Source organism: Ambystoma mexicanum, chromosome 7p (assembly GCF_040938575.1).
Source record: "Ambystoma mexicanum isolate Mex_15411 chromosome 7p, UKY_AmexF1_1, whole genome shotgun sequence".
Taxonomy (NCBI): domain Eukaryota; kingdom Metazoa; phylum Chordata; class Amphibia; order Caudata; family Ambystomatidae; genus Ambystoma; species Ambystoma mexicanum.
Window position 1 is genome coordinate 85,381,801 of NC_090939.1, and position 20,875 is coordinate 85,402,675.

At 47.2% G+C, this 20,875-nt stretch overlaps 1 protein-coding gene across 6 annotated transcripts in view; it reads right to left on the reverse strand.

Annotated features, from left to right (window-relative positions):
* Positions 1-20,875, reverse strand: part of STXBP5L (syntaxin binding protein 5L) — a 3,950,894-nt gene that overhangs the window by 3,856,177 nt on the left and 73,842 nt on the right. The window lies entirely within an intron of this gene.

Genomic DNA, 20,875 nt, shown 5'->3' on the forward strand with positions numbered 1-20,875 from the left:
TGCCAACGCATAATCGTTCAGAGCACCAAACAGCCTTTGTAACTCAAGAAGTCAAGAAGAACAACGTCATCTGCATACGCCAACCAAAAGAAATGCTGATAATCAAGACGCGATGGAGCAAATGGGAATGACTATTAATGCCCTCCTAAATTGGACAAATCGATATTAAAAAGGCAACATGCTAGTGTGCAAACTAGCCTCCGACCAGAATCAGTAGAAATGCTCTGAGAAAGATTTCCCTCTTGGCCCATGGCGGTGTCCGTATGTAGGTAGATCAATATACTAAGAATACCTGGGTCAAGGCCCCATGTGTCTAACATTCCCCGTAGTTTACTTCGGTTTACAATATCAAACGCCAAGCTAAAATCAAAGAAGGCTGAAAAAGAAGCAGGTTAAAGTGGTACTTGTTTTTCTGGAAGCTTGTCTGGTACTTTTTTGTGTCCCGCCTAATGGGCCCATTGGTCTATCTTACCTAGTTATATAGAGGCAAATATTTTACTGTCCATGTAGAAAAGGGTAATGGGCCTATAATTTGCAGGGTCAGAATGGGTTTCTTCTTATAAATTGGTAACTATCAACATCTTCCAAGGATCTGGAGTTCTCTTTTCCCTTAAAATCTTTTAAAACTATTTATAAAATATAAAGACCCATAACTCCAGGGCTTGTTTAATTATTTGATTGGATAAGTCTTTTGGGCCAAGAGCTTTTGAATTACTAGCTCATTAATAAGAACACCTTCTTCATCAAAGTTGATTGCCCAATCCACTGGAGTAATATATAGCTCACATCCGAGGAGAGGTGTTTCTCTTGAATAAAGAGATGCAAAGTGAATAAAGACCAGACACCAAAGCTCACTGCGGCGAAGCCCATGCAGGCAAAGGCTACAGTGTTGTGCACCGCAGGTGCGCAAGACGCTGGCCGACCTTCCGTCCACCATGCAGACGCAACATATGCCAAGATCCAGCGTCAATCGCATAAAGACCAGATACCGAAGTCCACTGCGCAAAGCCTGCGCAGGTAAAGGGCGAGGTGTTGTGCGCCTCAGGTATGCAAGATGCTGGCTGACCTTCTGTCGAACCTACATTTTCGCCACGCAGACGCAACATATGCCAAGAGCCAGCATCAGTTGCATAAAAACTAGACACCGAAGCCCACTGCGGCAAAGCCTGCACAGGCAAAGGGCGCTGTGTTTTGTGCCGCAGGTGGTAGGTGCTGTGATGCGATGTCTTCAGGACTCTGCAACAAAGAACTCCGATTTACTCCCTCTCTGCACCAATCTGCGCCCACAACTCCTGGACTCAGGTAATTGCATTGGCGCAATGTGCTCCACTGTACTCACCATTATGTACGCAGACACCATGGCACTCACTTTTTCTTCTACCTGTCTACCCCCCACTAGCCACCAGAAATGATCGTCTGCAGCACCACACCAGGAGAGCGTTCACACCCAAACCCACTCTTACTTCCACAGCACCACCCTCACTCCATACCAGAAACAGACTCCTCTGCATGTGCACCTGCCCCTCTAAGCCCCCCAAACCCGTGCCCCCCAACTGCTATGCTCACTCCTCCCCAGTGGACTCTCCAGCAAATGTGCTCTGATCAATGTTAGATCAGTCCTTGCTCATGCCCCTGAAATCTACATCCTCCTTACCTCCAACGACCATGACCTGCTTGCCATATCCAAAACATTTCTCCACCCAGCTGCGGGCCTGCATTATCCATCACCATCACCCCAGGATATGCCATCCTATGCAATGAAAGAACTCACAAATGAGGCGGCGGAGTCGCGCTAATCTATAAAAACACTCTCGCTATCAGAGTCATTAACACTTGCCCAATCCCAAACTGTGAAATGCTCTCCAACAAGCTCTCTCTCTCTCTCACCCTCGCTAAACAACACTATTAGTTTCCACCTCATCTACCTCCACCCAGGCCCCATTCTATACTTGGAGGAGGACCTCGTGCAAACCATCAATCCCACCATCAAACTGAGCTCTTAAATCCTGACGTTACGATACCTCAACCTAGGCCTCTACGACCCCACAGACACACACTCAAAAAGCCTATCCACAGCCCTCAACCAGACTGGCTTCACACAGCGGACATCTGAACCTATCCACATCAGGGTCGCACCCTCGCCTGGATTGCTGATCTTAATTGCAACACTGGCAGCCCTACCACAGCAACTTGCCCATGGTCAAACCATCACACCATCACCTTTGACATCCCCATCAGAAAACGGCCCAGCCCCTGTCACCCAGTGAAACCAGGAGCCCTAGCCCGCTGCTCCAAAAACCTTAATAAGGACCCCCTCATACCACTCCTTTCAGACCTCAAGGACCTGACCAACATAGCAACTAACCCTGAGCCCCTTGTCAATCTTTACAACGACATTTTAGCACAAGCGGTCAACACATTTGCCCTGCATAAACAGCACAAAGCCAAACCCACACTAAAGAAGAACTCTTGGTTCATCCCCAAGCTCTTTGCTTCCTGTGCCAAGAAACGCACCAAAGAAACGGCCTGGCGAAAGGGCCCCATCTCAGCCAACAAAGCACAGTTCACCTCCCTCACTAAAGACTACAGAAGAGCGATACATACCACCAAAGCCAGCAGCTACAATGCGAGAATAGACAACACAAGATCCAACACTTGCAAATTCTTTACTATTCTGAGAGAACTTGAGTCTTCAGTCACCCATCCCAGAGACCTCAACGTAGATGACATTTGGTGCACTATGCCCTCATGAGAAAAATCCTCTGCCTCCAGGAGAAAATCTGTGCCAAACAAATGGCCATTCACGCCAAACCACCACCTACCATTCCCACACCTCCCATTGCACCCCCAGACCACCTGCCCCTCCACTCGACTTATGCCTTGTATCAGAACTGAAAGTAGCCAACATTATCAAATGCCTCAAGCCCTCCCGCTGCAAAGCAGATGCCTGTCCTGTGCCTATCATCAAAGACTGTGTCGAAACACTCACACCCATCATCACAGCAATAATTACCTTGTCCTTTGCCACAAAGACTGTCCCAGACTCCTTGAAAGAAGAGTGGATCTTCCGATTCCTTAAAGAAATCTCTCAACCCCACCATCCCTACAAACTACCGCCCTATTATTACTGTATTCTTCATCCTAAAAATCCTCGACCATGCAACCTACATCCCGGTCCAACAATACCTCGACGATAACCACATTTTGAGCATCCGTCAATCAGGCTTTCGCCCAAAGCATGGAACTGAAACCACCTTGCTGGACCTGAAAAACCAATTGAATGGCATCAAGGACACTTAGCAAATTTTCTCTGTTCCTCATGCTGAACATACCAGCAGTGTTTAACTTTGTAAACCACCAGACACTTTGCAACCAGTACACCACAACAGCCAACTTCTCTCCTGCAGCCGCAAACTGGATCAGATCCTTCTTGGCAGACAGATCCCTCGGGTCTTCATGGATGATCATGTTGCCCCACCCACGCCAGCAACCTGCGGCATCCCACAAGGACTGGGCATCTCCTCAACTTTGTATAACATGTATACGAAACCCCTATTTGACTACACACATGCCCATGGCATATCTTGCATTAATTACACCAATGACACCCAAATCCTCCTCCCTCTCTCAAGCACAAACCAAAAAGACAACACAGCCATCAATTCAGTCTACGACATCATCTAGAACTGGATGGCAGCCCACCTGCTATGTCTTAATAATGAGAAAACCAAGATCCTCATTGTAAGCTCGCACACCACACTCTGCAACATAGATTCAGCTTACAAAGCCTTCAACATAGACGGAAACCTGATCCAAACATCACCTGCAGCCAAAATCCTGGGCATCTAACTAGATGCTACCCTCGGCCTTTCACGTCAAGTAAATGCCATCATACTTCTGCTGCATACACCGCCAAAATACTCAATTCCAGCAGACCCTTCCTCACCACAACCAACTGCCTCGCCATAGCCAGAACTATCACCAGAGCGAAACTGGACTACTACAATGCCCTCTTTGCAGGCATTGATGAGTGAAACCTGTGCAAGCTACAAACTTACAAACTATTCATAACAATGACCACCGGTCCGCCCTAGGCTTGTACAAGCACAAGTATGTCTCCGAAGCCAGAAAAGATGCTCACTGGCTTCCGATCCATGAGCGAATCAAATTCAAGACTTTGTCCATCACACACAGATGTCTTACCAACACTGCCCCGGCTTACTTCTCACGTCGTATAGAAACATACACTCCCCCTCCACGCCTACTAAGATCCACAAACTGCCACTTCGTCAGAATACCTAACTTCACTCGAAAGACTGCCGGAGGATCGAGCTTTCCTGTCATTGACGCAAAGCTCTGGAACGATCTCCCCATCGCCTAGAGAAAGGAACCTTCCTGCCGGACCTTTAGGAGAAACCTGAAAACTGGCTTTTCACCTAAGGCCTCTGCTCTAAGAGACTTTGCTCTTAGACTTTGCTCTTGAAGCCTCTCCCAAACGGACAAACAGCCTCCTTATTTGTATCCATGTCTGTTGGTACCATCTGATACCTGATACCACATTTTCCCTTCCCACTGGACTTTAGATGTCTCCTCACATAATGTAACTAGTGCCTAGATACCTATGGGTTCAGTGTGCTGCAACAAATGCATAAATAAAAAAATCCAACTACTTATGTTCGTGATGGAATATTGAAGGCCACTATATCAAGACGAGAACCGTTCACAAATCTTCAGCTACATCTTTAGAGGTTAGAAGTATCAGCTTGGGAATCTCATTAAAAAGGGCTATGACGTCTACCCTAGTTAGCAAGGGTTCATGGCTTTCCAGAAGGATGAATTCAAGAAGTAGCCCATGTTGATGGTCTTGTACTTTGCCTAATTCAATGCCCTCACTCTGGTTCCCAGTGCTCCCATTACTAGGTCGGACGAAGGCGTCAGTTTGACTCACCACCATCACTTTTCAAGACGACAGGCTAGGAGGCTGAACTTGTGAAAAGAAATCCACTATCGGGATACAAGTATAGAAATTATCTTCCTGATTGATTAAAAAGTTTGGATCATTAGCTGACATAGTCATACTCTCCTCGGCAAGACCTGCCGATCTCCCAGATAAGATATCTTCAACTGAGCCATCAGGTACTGGCCTTACTTTCTTTTTCTTTGTTTGTTTCGTTATATGATGTGATATGGCATTTATAACGCACCTGTACACAAGTGTTTCCACACTCTGATTATTATCTGGATCATTGGTTTTGGTTGGGTGGCCCTAATTTCATCCAGATGGGAGGTTAAAGTTCGTAAAAACATTCGAGAGGACTTGCGATTTGCCCAAATCTTTTTCTTATTTTTAGTATTATTCAGAGCAATATTTCGCTCTTCTCGTGCTCGACAAGGGGAAATCAATTGTAGTAAATGGTCTTGTTCGATCTCCCTAGAAACCTGACCTGTAACTTCTAGAGGACTAGAAAGTGGCTGAGATGCTTCAATTTCCTGATTTAACCTAGAGAGTGAATCATCAAACCTTGAGCTAGTATGTATATGCCTTATTCCTTCTGATTTAGTCTCATTGCGGTTTTCAGGTTTCTCATTAACATCCATTGATTCCAGAAGCTGTAGAGTAGACCGCAAAAGCTGTGTATGCTCTTTTGCTTCTATCCTGATATTGTCATATAAGTACATCATAGACATAATTACCAGGTTTGGTGTTGAGATGGAAGCAGGACCCAAACTGGGATGGCTTTGTGGAATACCTCGTACAGCAGAGGACTCATTTGGCGAAGGTGTAGAGGTTGAATAAGGAGAGCTTGCTGAAGATTTAATGGAGTGATCTGCCCCAGAGGAAGGCGTAATTGAAAGGGAACTTCAGCATGCGGACCATATAGAGGTTTCAAGAGCAAGCAGGTTAGTCTCATTAACTAGCAGATCCAAATCCAATGTTCTGATATTTTTGGAAGACCAAGCCAATTTTCGTGATGTCGTGTTTTTACCATAAGAATCTTTGTTCAGCCTTTGTACTAGCGAACTTGAGTCAATAACTAGATCATTGTTCTTTTTGTTATTGAAGAAATCAGTAATTTCGTTCCTGCATTTAGCTACAATTCTTGCCGACGAGCTAGGGTTAAGTGGAGACGCTGTGTGGGACAGTCTTGTGGGTACCAAATTTGTTTTAACAGGTGTCCCCGAAAGAGTAATGGACGAGGACGGCGCAATTTGCTATTGTTGTCATTTTGGGGTGATTTTGCATATCTAACTGCATGAGCTCCTAACAGTGGAGTAAAGTTGCACGGTTTAGAAGAATCTTTCATGGAGTTGTAAATAGCTTCTGTGCTCCTTGACCATACCATAGGGTTTCCTGAGTCAGCACTTGTAGCCCTTAGATTATACATGGAGGGCAACCCAATGAGCAAATGGTAACTTCTAAAAGCAAAGTCTCAACCTGCAAATCGCAGCACTCACCGCACTCCATGCGCTCCACGCCTAGACAGTGGCCCTCATTCCGACTATGGTGGTAGCCATGGGGCAATTAGCTCCATGGCTGCGTCCCATACCGGTACCGCCTCCGGGTTCGTTCAATTGGGCCTTACCGGTCCATTCCGACCTTGGAGGGACCAGTAAGTCCCCATTGAAAAAAACAATCCCCATTCCCATTTGAGCCCCGATAGGGCTCATTGGGAATGGGAAAGTAGCTAATAACGATACCGCAAATTGCGGTACCGTTATTAGCTCTGAAGTCCCTTAACGGGTCCCGTCCATAACGCCTGGTCAGACCAGGTGTTAATGGAGGCACCCGCTAAGGGACCTCGGAATAGGGTGGTAAGGGATTACCGGCACCGGTGTCCTTACCTGTGCCGGTAATCCCTTACCGCCTACCTCGTAATGAGGGCCAGTGTAATTGTTCACTTCCTCTGCTTCTCCGGTCAAAGCGCATCAATAACAGCGAAAGACTCCACAACAACGCTGCTGCAGCTCAGTCTCTGTTCAGATAAAAGCGCCCTTCTACTTCACAGCTCTGTTCACATAGGAAAGTATGTGTTGCAACGTGTGAAACCAGCTGCATGTGTAAAAGCAAGTGCCTGGCAGCCAGTGGCGTAGCACAAAATGTGGGGGCCCCCCTGTGAGCCATGCTGAGGGGGAGCCCTCTCCCCCACAGCTTGGAAACAAGTCACAGGTCACAGCACACTCTGGGCCGGCCTAGATTACGACAGTTGCCCAATATGCACAAACATGCTGCTGCATGGGTATGCTGCACACAGCACTAGGAGAAAGATATAAATATGTGTTTTAATGCATTATACAGAACACTTTTTGAGAGCAATTGGCCAAAAAGCCAGAGCATTTGCAATTGTTTTGCACGGTAACACCAATCCAAAACTCCAATGCATGCAAGTCACCAACAATGCACAGGAACATCAATGCTTTCATTTAATGCTTTGCTATTATGAATGCCATGCCACAATGAAAACATGTCCAACTGGCTGCACAATGTAGACCAGTCCAGACACGTAATAACACATTACAGTAAAGTGTGCCAGGCCACATTTAAACATACCTAGACTGGTTGCACCAAAATGCCAGTTGAAGCAATAACACTTATCATGGTTATTTTATCACAGATGCCCAGAAATATATACAGCGCCACAGTAAGAAACAGCTAGACTGGCAGCACTCAAATGCCAGTCTAGCCAGGTAATTACACTTAGCAAGACTGCTTTATCAGAGATACCCAGTTAAAAATGGCTAGACTGGCTGCACCAATATGCCTCTCTAGCCACATATCATGCCTGCTTAGCCTGGACATGGATGGCCATTAAGATGTATCACACAAGCCCCAACCCACCACTCTACACATCCCCTCTCCCTCCTACCCCCTGCCCAGAATTACCTCCACGTCCCTCTTCCTTGCCTCAGTGCTTAAGTATGAGACACCTTGCCTTATAGGTACATACTGGGACAAGGAAGAATGGGACTAGGAGTAATGAAGATTACAGGCAACTAAGCCAGTCACTCTACCTCATCCCAGTACTTGTCTATGAGGCAAAGTGTCTCATACACTAGTATGGGGACGAGGAAGAATAGGGATAGGAGTAATGAAGATTACCAATAGGTAATCAAGGCATTAAACACAAGCAGTGACACAACACCATTAAACTGACTTACTTCAGGCCCTCCCCCTACCTTCCAAGATTTTGGGCTATGTTGACTCGACCTGGCTGACCTACAGAACCTTTGCCGGACAGAACATGATACAATTGTTAAACGTCGCCTGGGTTTCGCTGTTAACAAAGGCCCGGCAATTACTAACATAAAGCATTACACTACCAGTACCTGCATTCAAATGCTTAATTTTTTAGGCAATTGAAATCGTGATGTGGGTTTACTACTTGCATTCCAGGGGAGTGAATCGAAAGGGTAGAGAGGGGCAGGAGACCGCTCATTCTCATAGCAGTGCAGAAGTGGGTGCTTTCAGACTTAAAGGAGAGAGTTAACTGCTTGTAACATTGAAGCTGCACTAGAATAGTCTCATTAGAATGTATAAAGACGTTAGATGCCCCCAGACAAATAAATGTGCCCCTCCCCCACCGCCTGTGAAGTTAGCACCTCTCCCAACATTTGAAGGGTTAGCACCCACTGAAATGTAGGTTGTGTTGCATCCCTGAACACAAGCGCATGCACCATTCACCAGACACAAATACACACGCACACCCAGCCAACCACACATTTAAGTGTCCACACTTTCACCATACAGGCAGACCCAGGCAGCCACCTTTACATGTAAATCTGCACCCTTTTAGCGAACAGGCACACACAACCAGGCAGCCACCCATACATTTAAGTGTGCACCCTTTCTCCATACAGGCACATTGAGGCAGCCACCCATGCATTTAAATGTGCACCCTTTCAACATATAGGCACACACGCACACACAGCCCACCATACATTTAAGAATGCATCTATTCACAATACACTCACACACGCACACCCAGCCACCCATACATTTAAGTGTGCACCCTTTAACCATACACTCACACAGGCACACCCAGGAAGCCACACCATGCACTCACTCATTCATGTACATTACATTATAGACATATATACACACACACACACTTACATGCACGCACACACACAATAGCACACACAATAGTTTCTTTTTGAAGTCACTCCGACTTCATAAAGAAATTATTTCTGTTAAAGGACCGAACCATAACAGAGATAATTTCTTCATGAAGGCAGAGTGACTTCAAAAAAGACACCATTTATTTTTTAAGTAATAGGGCTCCCCCACTCCGGGACATGTAGGCCTCCAGACTGAAGGCTTCCCTGTCATGGGGTGGGGCAGCCCTCGGACTTCAAAAATAAATTGTTTCTTTTTGAAGTCACTGCCTTAGTTACTTCAAAAAGAAACAATTTCATTTTTTTTTAAAATGTCTGGTGGGGCCCTCTGCACCTTGGGGGACCCCGCTACGCCAGTGCATGCTGCCTTTTCTATGGAGAAAAACACCACCACGAAGAGAGTGTTGCCTGCCAGCACTCAGACTTGGCAAAAGCCAACAGCTTTGTGTTGGAATTGGATAGGCAGTTGCCAATTACTGCCATAATGGCACTGCCTGGCTAAAGATGGCAAAAGCTGGAAAATGCTTTGATTCTTTGGGCATATGACAGCAGTGCCTGAGGAATTCCTATCTAAAACCTATACAGAAGCCAAAACAGTTGGCCGTGTCAATACTTGTTTTTAACAGGGCTTAAATACACGGAACATATATGTATCATGTGGCTGAAGGTCGTCTTGGTGACAACATTTGCATTACACCAGTAGTGCATTTGCAGCTGCAATAAAGCCATTCATTGTCAGCGGACGGTTTAGAAATAACACTGGCAGGTCAAAATTTGACATTACTGCTTAAAAGAGCTAGCTCAAAGGGAGCCCATTCGTAAGGGCCAGGTAGAGAGTGGGAATGGCCAAAGGGATTGAAATGGCCATGGATTGTAAGTGGGTGGGTAAATAACCAAACAACACCAACAATCTGTGTCCCTCCTCACATGGCATCTCCCTCTTAGCTGTACTCCAATGCAATAGTTTCAGCTTATAGGTGTTGCTAAAGTGCCAAAACTAAAAAGGGTCTTAAAAGTCCACACTGTTGCAGAAAATCACAACTAGGAGCAGGTAATGTCTCCTGCTCAGAGGATGCAAAGGAAGCAGGTAGTGACTTTGACATCTCATGAAGGAGCGGATTGCAGCAAGTTCGAACATGCGCACTACCAAACTCGATGCGGAACATTTTGGGAGAGTTCCAGTGCTGCCTCCTAGTGGACAGACCGTTCCAGAGGATGAGCCCATGTAAAGGATAGTGCCCAAGACACCACGCGAGCAATGCATATAGTGGCCAAGGCTAGGGTGATCCCAGCGTCAAGACCGAGAAGTGCAATCAAATATATAAAGTGCAAGCGCAGAAGTGCAATCAAATATATAACGTGCAAGTGCAGAAGTGCAATCAAATATAGAAAGTGCAAGCGCTACGCTAACAGAGGCAGGGCCCTCCCGCCGTTCCGTGATCATGAACTCGCTCTCTGCCTCATTTCTCTTTTATTTCTGGCTAATCTTTTATTTGAGATGTTTGCAATCCCTGAGTACCTTCTAGGCCTCAGTCGCCTGTTCCCCTGCACTTTAATGCTTATGCGCACTCTACTTCACATGCATTCTAAAGCGCTTTTCATTCGTAGCACTCTCACATCAACACCCTCGTGTGCCCCACTCCTTTCGAAATCTATGCCACCGTGGGACAAAGACAATTTTCCTCTTTTTTTCTGCAATGACAAAGGAGGTAAGCAATGTCATAGGAAAAAGCCAGTGAAATGACATGAAATGGACGCAGGGATTGCACGCAGGTCTCTGTGCCTGCTGCCGTGCACGGCGGCGTCGAGAGCGCATGCGGCCTAGCTCTGGGATAGGCGCGCGACAAGGAATCATCAAGCGAAGATTAGGAGGGAGAGCCTGGGCTGCGCTGCACCCTGCGCGTGATTGGATTACTAATGGCCACAGGAAACGCCGAGGAGGGGCAGAGCGGAGCAGGGCTGCAGTGCAGCACCCCGAGCACTGCAGACCCAGAGCCTCCACGCAGGCCCCAGACACTTATCCCCGCGAAAGCAGCTCGCTTTCCAGTCCTTTCAGAGAAGCATTCGATCCACACAGATCGACGCAGGATCAGGGTGAGAATCGCTCAGTCACAGGCCACGGTGTTGCGGACAGTGTGCAGCGCCCAGCAGCCCCGCAATGGGCCGCATTTCTATTTTTAGAACCGATGCGAGCTTTTCTGATCTACCATTTATTAAGCGCAGTTCATTGTGTCACTTTTGGGCTGCGTAGAGTTTTTTTTCACAGCCATTCAAGCAAACAAAGCTAGTGCGTGAACCCACAGAATGTGTGTGTGACGAAGCTGTAGTCACCCAGTCAAATGCACGTTTCCTTAAATTATGCACACGTGAGGCGAGTGCTTCCAGACAAGACATTATTCTTTCTTAAATTTGGGCGGTGGGGTGTGTGTGGCCGGGCTGTTACAATCAAAGCCTTCTCACATAATGCAGTCATCCTAGCGTGGAGGACCTGCAGGATGAATTGTGGATATGTCACTCGGGATCAGCGCTTCCTCAAGGAGTGAACGAACACCGGGCAAACAATGGCCATGCATTGATATGGTTTCTCCACCGTACAGCCGGGTGGGACCATCCCTGCTTACCTACCACAAAAGGCCTTGGTTGAATTCTCCAGATGGGGGCCAGGCAGGGGGCTGGGGGGGGGTTACAAATGACATAACTGGACAGTGCGGGGAGACGGGGAACCTACTTCAGAGTTGAAAAGCCATTGCTCTGCCGACTCGGCACATGGAGGCGTGCTTTTAATTCTCAAGTAGCTTTCCACGCAAACCACTTACGGAGATCTCGTTTGCATAACAACGGAGTCTGAACACGCTTCACGCACAGCGCACACAGTCATTTGCTTTAATTTCCAATAAGCGTACACCACAATGGTGTTTTTTTTAAATCTTTGCACGCGTTGTATACCCCGCATGGTCTTCTGGATTTATTCATTAAGGCCCTATTGAGCCGCAGCGCAGGGATTCTCACGCGCTTGAATTGAAAAGGTGTAAATGGCCCCAGTGCACTTACTGTTCAGATCTGAGAAACACCTGATTGCATATTCATAGCCTTGGCCATGCATAAGATATCCCAGGGAACAGGTTTGGAGTTCTGGGCTTCCATAAAAAGCCTCCTTTAAAGCTTTTGCAAGTAGTCGAAATGGAGGCACACTAATAAATAGTCCCGCAGTGAATGGGCGTGTGCATTAAAGGACCTGACAGACACCAGGAGGGCGAAAACCCAGAGAAGAAGAACTTCCAACAGTTGGTGCCAAACAGCAATGCCCTTGAAGGTTTGCGTGGCCCTCACACCACCATGAATCCTCCCCAGACCTCCCACAACACCAATTTATGACACCCACAAGTACAACTGGTCAGAGATGTAGAGGAAAGAAGTGCATGACCTGATCAGCCATTGGCTTCTGCCTGTATTAGGCCCCTGGGTCATTAAAATGCGTTCTAATTGGGACAGTGAGTGTGCCACCTTGGAAGTGTCGCTTGGTACCTGGAGATCCTTGGGAGGTGGACTCCCTTTTCATGCTTGCGTGTAGGCACTGCGGTAGTGTATTGAGGTCCTGTCTGCGTCCGGATTGCAGGGGCGGTCTAGAACAAGAAGGTGTTGAGCCCAGCCATGACTGGCATGAGATTGCTTGAGCACCCCAAGTCATCGGGGATAGCGTTCAACAGGTTGGGCGCCATGGTCGTGAAACTCCTGGGACTTTCCATCTAGTTTTGGGACTGGTTTGTCGGCTGTCTGGCTATTACTTTAGGGTTTGACCTTTTCTTCGCGGTAAGGGGGGGCTGATATTGTTCCGGTTTTTGTACGTTAGATACAAGATGTTGAAGTAGAACCAGGCCTGCACTAAGAACCAGCAGAGGCTTCCGACCGAACCATTTCTCAGCCCACGGAGGAGCCTGCGACCACTGCTTTGGATTTTATGCAGTTCTAAGACTCCATGTAGGTCATTGTTGGAGACCAGCCTGGAGTTCACTACGGTGCCACATACAATGAAGTGGTTCTATCCAGAGTAGGACAGGGATTTCTTTCGGCAGTTCCATTTGGAAAAAGGCCGCTTTAGCTAGCAAGCTGACCTGCGAGTTCACGCTGAGGTCTGCATCTCAGAGGGTTCCAGGGTTTTGTACCTTAGATTTGATAGGTTTGATTTCTATGGGGATTTATTTGCATATTTTACAAGGTGGAAGGGATCATGGGCTAGGATTTGTATTGTGGATCATTTGAGTTTGAGGCTGTTTTGCAACATGCAATGCTCAATGGCCTTAAGTCCTTTTGTTGCCTTGCTAAACTCTTTATGGCCTACGACACGCTGGTATAATTGCACATCGTCTCAAAAAGAGTAAAGGAGGTTTAGCGTACATCTGAAAGTGAAGCGTCTCGTGGGATCCATGGGGGACTCCACATTCCACAGGAGTCGACTGTTAGGACAGGTCTCCTAGTCTAACGCTCTGTTTACGGTCAGACAGGAAGGCTCTCCAGATCTTTGGCATACTGCCTGAAACATTGGGGTTGCTTGAGATGCTGTGGCTAAAAAAGCAGGGGCCAGATTATGTAACCTTTGTTCCAGTGCTAGAAAATGTGCAAACACTTAGCACCAGTTGTGCTGCTTGAATAGCAAAGAAAGAAGCAAACAGGGTTTGCCTCCATCCATATTACCATAGAAACAGAGGAAATAGTGCTTGCTCCAATGTTAGCTTGGACACTAGACCTCTGTATGCTGTCAGTGGAACTGCTCTCCAATAAAGTACAGTGTGAGGACGTCAGTAAGTTGTAGTCGATTGCAGAGGTGCAGTATGACAGACAAAAATGTTCTCGTGCTCACAACCTGTTTCCATTTACTGTATCACTGGTTCCTGTTTATTTTTTCATTTTGTTTTGGAAAGATGCAGTTCCACTGACAACATAAAGGTGTCCTCATAAGAAATCCCAATGAGACTTATTATGCGGCCATCTCTATGTTGTCAGTGGCTGCACCTCTCCAAAAAAATTTAAAATAAATAAACAAGAACCAGGGATACAGGAAATGGAAATAAAATGTGTTGTGAGGACATCTTCAGGTTGTAGTTCATTGGAGAGGTGCAGTACCACTGACAACATACAGGAGTCCTTAAGAAATCACATTAAGATCCAAAATACGATATAGGGCAACTACGACCAAAGGCTGCAATTCTACATACAACCAACAGATGTCACTCCCCACTTGCACTGTTGCTCCTTCCGCCCATGTGCTGTCCCTCCTTCCCCCTTGCACTGTCCCTCCTTCCCCCTTGCACCGTCCCTCCTTCCCCCTTGCACTGTCCCTCCTTCCCCCTTGCACTGTCCCTCCTTACCCCTTGCACCGTCCCTCCTTGCCCCTTGCACCGTCCCTCCTTACCCCTTGCACCGTCCCTTCTTACCCCTTGTGCTCTTACTCCTTACCCCTTGCACCGTCCCTCCTTACCCCTTGCACCGTCCCTCCTTACCCCTTGTGCTCTTACTCCTTACCCCTGCACTGTCACTTCTTCTCCCTTGTGCTGTTGCTCCTTCCCTTTTGCTGTCGCTTCTTCCCTCTTGTGCTGTCGCTCTTTTCCCCATTGTACTGTCCATCCTCCCACTTGTGCTGTCCCTTCTCCTCTCCTTGTGCTGTCCCTCTTCCCTACCTTGTGCTGTCTCTCATCATCCCCTTGCACTGCCGTCCTCCCCCACTTGTGGTGTCCCCTGATTGCACTTTCCCTCTGCCCCTTGCGCTTTTCCTCCTCCCCATTGCTCTGTCCCTCATCCCCTCCTTGCGCTGTTCCTCCCCCTTTCACTGTGCCTCCTTCTCCTTGTGCTGTCTCTCCTCCCCCTGCGCTGTCCCCTTTGTGTGTTTCCCCCTCCCCCTGACACTTTCCCTGCTCCCCTCTTGTACTTTCCCTCCTCTCCCCCTTGTGCTGTCCCTCCTTACCCCTTGACTGTCCATCCTCCCCCTTGCGCAGTCCTTCCTTCCCCCTTGCACTGTCTTTCCTTCACTCTTGTGCTGTCTCTCCTGCACTCTCTCCTTCCCCACTTGCGCTGTCACTCCTCCCACTTGCGGCGCCACTCCTTCCCCTTGCACTGTCATGCCTCCCACCCTTGCAGCATCTCCCCCTTGTGCTGTCGCACCCCCTCTTGCACCGTCGCTCCTCCCCCTTGTGCTGTCGCTCCTTGCCCCTTCCGCTGTCTCTCCTTCTCCCTCTAGCGCTGTTCCTCTGCCCACCTTTGCACTGTCAATCAGCACCCCTTTGTGTTGTTGCTCCGCACCCTTTGACCTGTCATTGACCTGCCACAACTTCCCCTCATTTGCTCCTGTCACTCCTTCCTTCAAATGTTGCACAATGCTCCTGTGTACTGTTCATGGCCTACCTTTCATCTGTTGGATTTTTTAATTCTCCCTCGTTTTGTCATTTATTTTTTCATGTCTCCCCCACATTCTTTCCCTCCGCCCTGGTACTGCCCTTCATCGCCCTCATTCTGTAATGTCTTCCCCCCTGTGTTGTCATTCCTCCTTCATTCCCTCCATTGTAAATGTTAAATGCAATAAACAACTGCACAGGCCAAAACCATTGGCTTTGCCAATGCTTGCTATCATAGGATTGGATTTCAATTCTTACGTTTTTTCCAAAGAATCCAATTGTTTTCACTCTCCACTGTTAAGATCACAAGAGAAGGCTGCAAGGTGATCAAAGACACATTGGTTGCAATGGCTCCCTGAGAGCAAAGTGGCAATAGAAGAGAAGGGCCCCTAGAAAATGACAGGAACCAACAGAGAACCTCACGCCCCCATACACGAGAACCAGGAGGGACCACAAGGAGGTTCAGTTCCAATCCCACTATCCACACAATGAGGTCATCGTGGGCAAAGCACAGCATCTCACGGTGCCTCACCTTCTTAATCTGAGTTCTAAAGATCCGTTACTATTTACAATCCCACCAACCACAGCAGAGTAACATGATGTCATCATGGACAATGCACTGTACCTCACGGTGCCTCACCTTCTTAATATGAGCTTTAAAGAATGCTTATTAACATTTACAATCCCAATCTCTACATATAATGGGGCAGAGCAGAAAATACACCCCAAGAACAAGGCACAGGATCTTGGGGTGCGCATGAGTGATCACACGCTCTTGAGTACATAGTGCACTGACTCATGGTTTCATATGGCAAGGATCAGCTGACCAGAGACTGGGTAACTACTAACAGAAGGCACTGTTATTGCGTCAAGACGGAAATCAGAGGGGTGATGGCTGTGCATGCTTGCTTAGCAAGAGTCTCAACATCAGAGTGGTGATGGCTGTGCATGCTTGCTTAGCAAGAGTCTCATCATCGGAGTGGTGATGGCCAGGCATGCTTGCTTAGCAAGAGTCTCATCATCAGAGTGGTGATGGCCAGGCATGCTTGCTTAGCAAGAGTCTCATCATCAGAGTGGTGATGGTCATGCATGCTTGCTTAGCAAGAGTCTCATCATCGGAGTGGTGATGGCCATGCATGTTTGCTAAGCAAGAGTCTCATCATCAGAGTGGTGATGGCTGTGCATGCTTGCTTCGCAAGAGTCTCATCATCGGAGTGGTGATGTCCGTGCACGCTTGCTTAGCAAGAGTCTCATCATCAGAGTGGTGATGGCTGTGCATGCTTGCTTCGCAAGAGTCTCATCATCGGAGTGGTGATGGCCGTGCATGCTTGCTTAGCAAGAGTCTCATCATCAGAGTGGTGATGGCTGTGCATGCTTGCTTCGCAAGAGTCTCATCATCGGAGTGGTGATGGCCGTGCATGCTTGCTTAGCAAGAGTCTCATCATCAGAGTGGCGATGGCTGTGCATGCTGTTTAGCAAGAGTCTCATCATCAGAGTGGTGATGGCCATGCATGCTTGCTTAGCAAGAGTCTCATCTCATCCCCACCCTTTAGCCTTACATTGGAGAATGTTCTTTCAAAGGCTTGGATTATGGCCAGAGTAGTGGCCCTGTTACAAGTTTGGCGGTATTCCCAGTGGCAAATCCACTGAGAATACCAACAAACGGAATTACCATTACTGCCACTTGGTCCAGCAGAATTACCGTTGGATTACAAGTGGTGGTAGGCGGTGATAGTCCCCATTTAAGGAGTCCATAGGGCTCCATAGGTATTTCAGCAGAATTACCACACACAGTAATTCCACTTATTTGGCTGTTTTTTGGCGGTAAGGCAGAGGAATTACCTCCAGCATTTTGCTGGAGGTTTTTTATCTGCCTCAACACGAAAGGTATAGTACAGCAGTATGGTAATGCAGCGGCAATGCAGTCGTAACAGATTTACCACTCCATTACTGCCGTATTTACCACACCACCGTAATTGTAATGAGGCCCTATGTGTGGGAGACCAATGGGTTAGGACAAACCTACACAGGGAAAGGAAGAATGTCACAAAAAACTAAGACCACTAGAGAAGGAACATATATCGGAAGAAGCATGAAGTTGACAATAGTCTCACCGCAGGTGGACGTCCAGAGTTTGAGCGGCCTTTTCCCTGTTACTGTGTGAGCCTCTTTGTGGGAAATAAGAGAACTCATGGACATGGAGGTGAAGAAAGTTTCCCAGGATCCCGCAGAGGTCAAGTGGGGAAGCAATGGCTAGAACCCAGGTCTCCTGGCTCCACAGCACGTGATCTAACCATGAGATCCTTTTCTCTGTCTAGGTGGGCCGGGCGGACAGCTCGGGGGCAAGACAACGCCGAACAACATAGGTTCAAATCCCAGTCCCGCGCTTAGAAACTGGTCCACGGTATTAAGCGTGTTACAAAAGATGCATTCGTTAGGTTATGCAAGATGGGGGTGGTGAGTGAGAGAGAAGGGTAGTTGCCAGTAGATCACCAATGCCTTAGCAGTAGCAATATGCATAACAAATACTATGTAAATGAAAGATTAAAAGGCCAGTATTGACCAGAATTCAACCAAACCGGTTTAATACAAATGATGACCCTGTTCTAAAAAATATATCCTTAACTGCTTTGTGCCAATATACTATAGAAGTGATATGACGAATGCCCATATATCGAATCTTTTATCTTGAAACTATCTTGAAAATCTTTAGTGAATGCATTTTTGGGGGGTGGTCCCCTACACAAACCCCTGTTTCCCACCTCTGAAAACCCATCCTGACTGTTTCCCAAAAAAATGTAACCCTTTAGCCCACCCGAAATACATTCACCATAAAGGTTTTCCAAGATAAAAGATTCGATATATGGGCATTTAATATAATGGATTTGATATAAACACTGTATACCGATATATGATAATTCATTTATAACGTGCCTGTACACAAGTGTTTCTAAGCGCGACAAGGGAGGGAAGACAGAGGGAGGACAAGACAAACAAGTGCGAGAAGGAGAAGTGAGAGGGGAACGGGAGGGCGGAGTGCAAGGTAGAGGGCAGTATGAACTGCAGCTATAGAAAAGCTTGAATACATATCCTAGAAAAGTACATATATGAAGCATAACAGAAGATTCCTCCCACTTGATACCACTGGGCGCAACCCTCAGTGATAGATTAATCATACCAGAGAACACACACACACCATCTGCGGCATTGCGATATCGGTCTTTCTGTGGGCTTCGAACCGACAGCATGTATCCGTCCTCGTCTTTTCCAATTCTAGAAAGCTGAATTGTCTCGATCGACTTTGCGAGGCAGAGTATGTATTTTCATCCAATCTTGATGAAGCACTGGCTGGAACATATGCAAAGCTAACCAAACTGCTGACACTACATAAAAATGCAGATCAAGCTCAAAATGCGAAAAGGAAATCTCAACCAACAGTTGGGAGCGACTCATTATAGCAATATCCTCCCGGAAACGTTTGCCTCATTTCCAGAGCAGAGTGGTGCTCCTACTTGAAATAATTGGTTGGTTATTTATAACGCGCTTAATACCCGGAGGGTTCTAAGCGCAGACCTGGTGATCGAACCTGTGTTGCGCTGCATCGTCTTGCTTCCAAGGCGAGCACGTTGCCCCTGAGCTATTCTCCCAAGACCATTCATCGCAGGCCGCAGTGCTTGGGACCGGCAAGTAGCAGCAGCAGCTTCTAAAATGGGCCTAGAAGGAGGCACTCATGGTACATGGCTCAAATCCTGGGCTCCAGGGCCATGGTCAGATCTCACCAGCAATCGCAACCCTCCGTCTGCTTCGCATGCAGAGGAGAGAACCAAATGCAGGAGCTTTTGCCTCCCCTGCCATTGGCCCACCTCCATCCTCAAAGTTCCCAAATCTCAGACACCAAGCAGATCCCTGAGATCAGCCAACATTAGATCTGGTGGCTCCACCTTATCAGGAAAGGAGGCCGAGCTTTCGCAGCTCTAGCCGGCAATCTCTGGAACTCCCTCCCTGCCCACAGCTACCACCTGGACGACCACCTTACTTTGGACCCCGCCTCCTTTCCCTCCCTTCTTATCTCCAGCTTTTAGCTACCTCCACGTTGCCAAGATACCCAAGGGCGAATGTTGCACTTTCCAAGCAAACATAGAAAGAACTAAAGGAAAATTGAACAGTGTTACCATTATTTGCAAGCTAGCAGCCCTGCGGTGTAAGCATTATCAGAAAATGCGGCCAGACATGGGTATTTCATCAGAAAGGTTTGCACACATAAAGGGTTGACTTACTTTTAACATCACATGTAATCCAAGTTTTGATACCTTTTATGCAACTAAGTGAAATGATGAGGCTGAGGTGGGCCAATGCATTAGCTTTCCAAGCCCCAGAGACTTCTTCATCAGATGGGGCTCACAGGGTGAACGAGTAACACAAACTCCCCCAGTGGGCATTGGTTTCTCATAGAAGGAAACACAATGGCCACTTTCAACATTGCTGGGTGAAACCAGCGCAAGCATCGGGGGTGTCTGGCAACATGGAATGGCACGCACATCTAGCAGTGCTGGGGAACACACTTCAAGGAGGCAAACACTAGTCATTAATAAAAACTCTGTTGCACATATATTCACCAAATGAGACACAAGCAACCCCGAATGGGGACCCAGTAAATTCAGAAAACGACCCACGTTACCCTACAGCCATAATGAGATGAAGCATTAAAAACAGAAAGGTTTAATAATTACTCTGGATGATGCCTGCCACGGGCCGCATCTTGTAAACACAATTAAATTGCCAAAACGTCAAGGACCCTAGTCTAAGCTTGCGTGTCTGAAGCACCTGTTCAAACTTAAATTCCTTTTGTTATCGAGTGCTCTCATTCAACACAGTCTTGCGGTGGTGAATGTGACATTTATTTATTTATATATTTCAATTCTTAAAAATACGCCGCATTGCAGGACGGCCTCATGGCGCACAGAAAACATAAAAAACAACACACAACGAACAAACAAGCAGCAGAGCGTCAGAAGGGAACAGAAACTGACACTCAAAAACAGGGGATCATGTAGGTTTGATGAAGGGGAAAAATCAGACAGAACCCAGTCTGATGGAGTGAAATAGCTCAAATTCAAAACGGACCCAACTTTATTAGACACACTACTGCGGAGATGGGACAAAAGAACATCTAATGACCAGAAACCATGAGCTACATGACAATAGCAAGACTAGCGGAGGGGGGAGGGGGGAGGGGTGAGGGGGGACGGTCAAGGTTGAAGCTAAGAGACAACTCCCAAAATTTGATTTTGATTTAATTTTTAGTTTTTATAGTGCTACATGCCAGAGCGCTTTAGAAACATAAAATAAGACGATACACGTCGTGAAGAATAAAA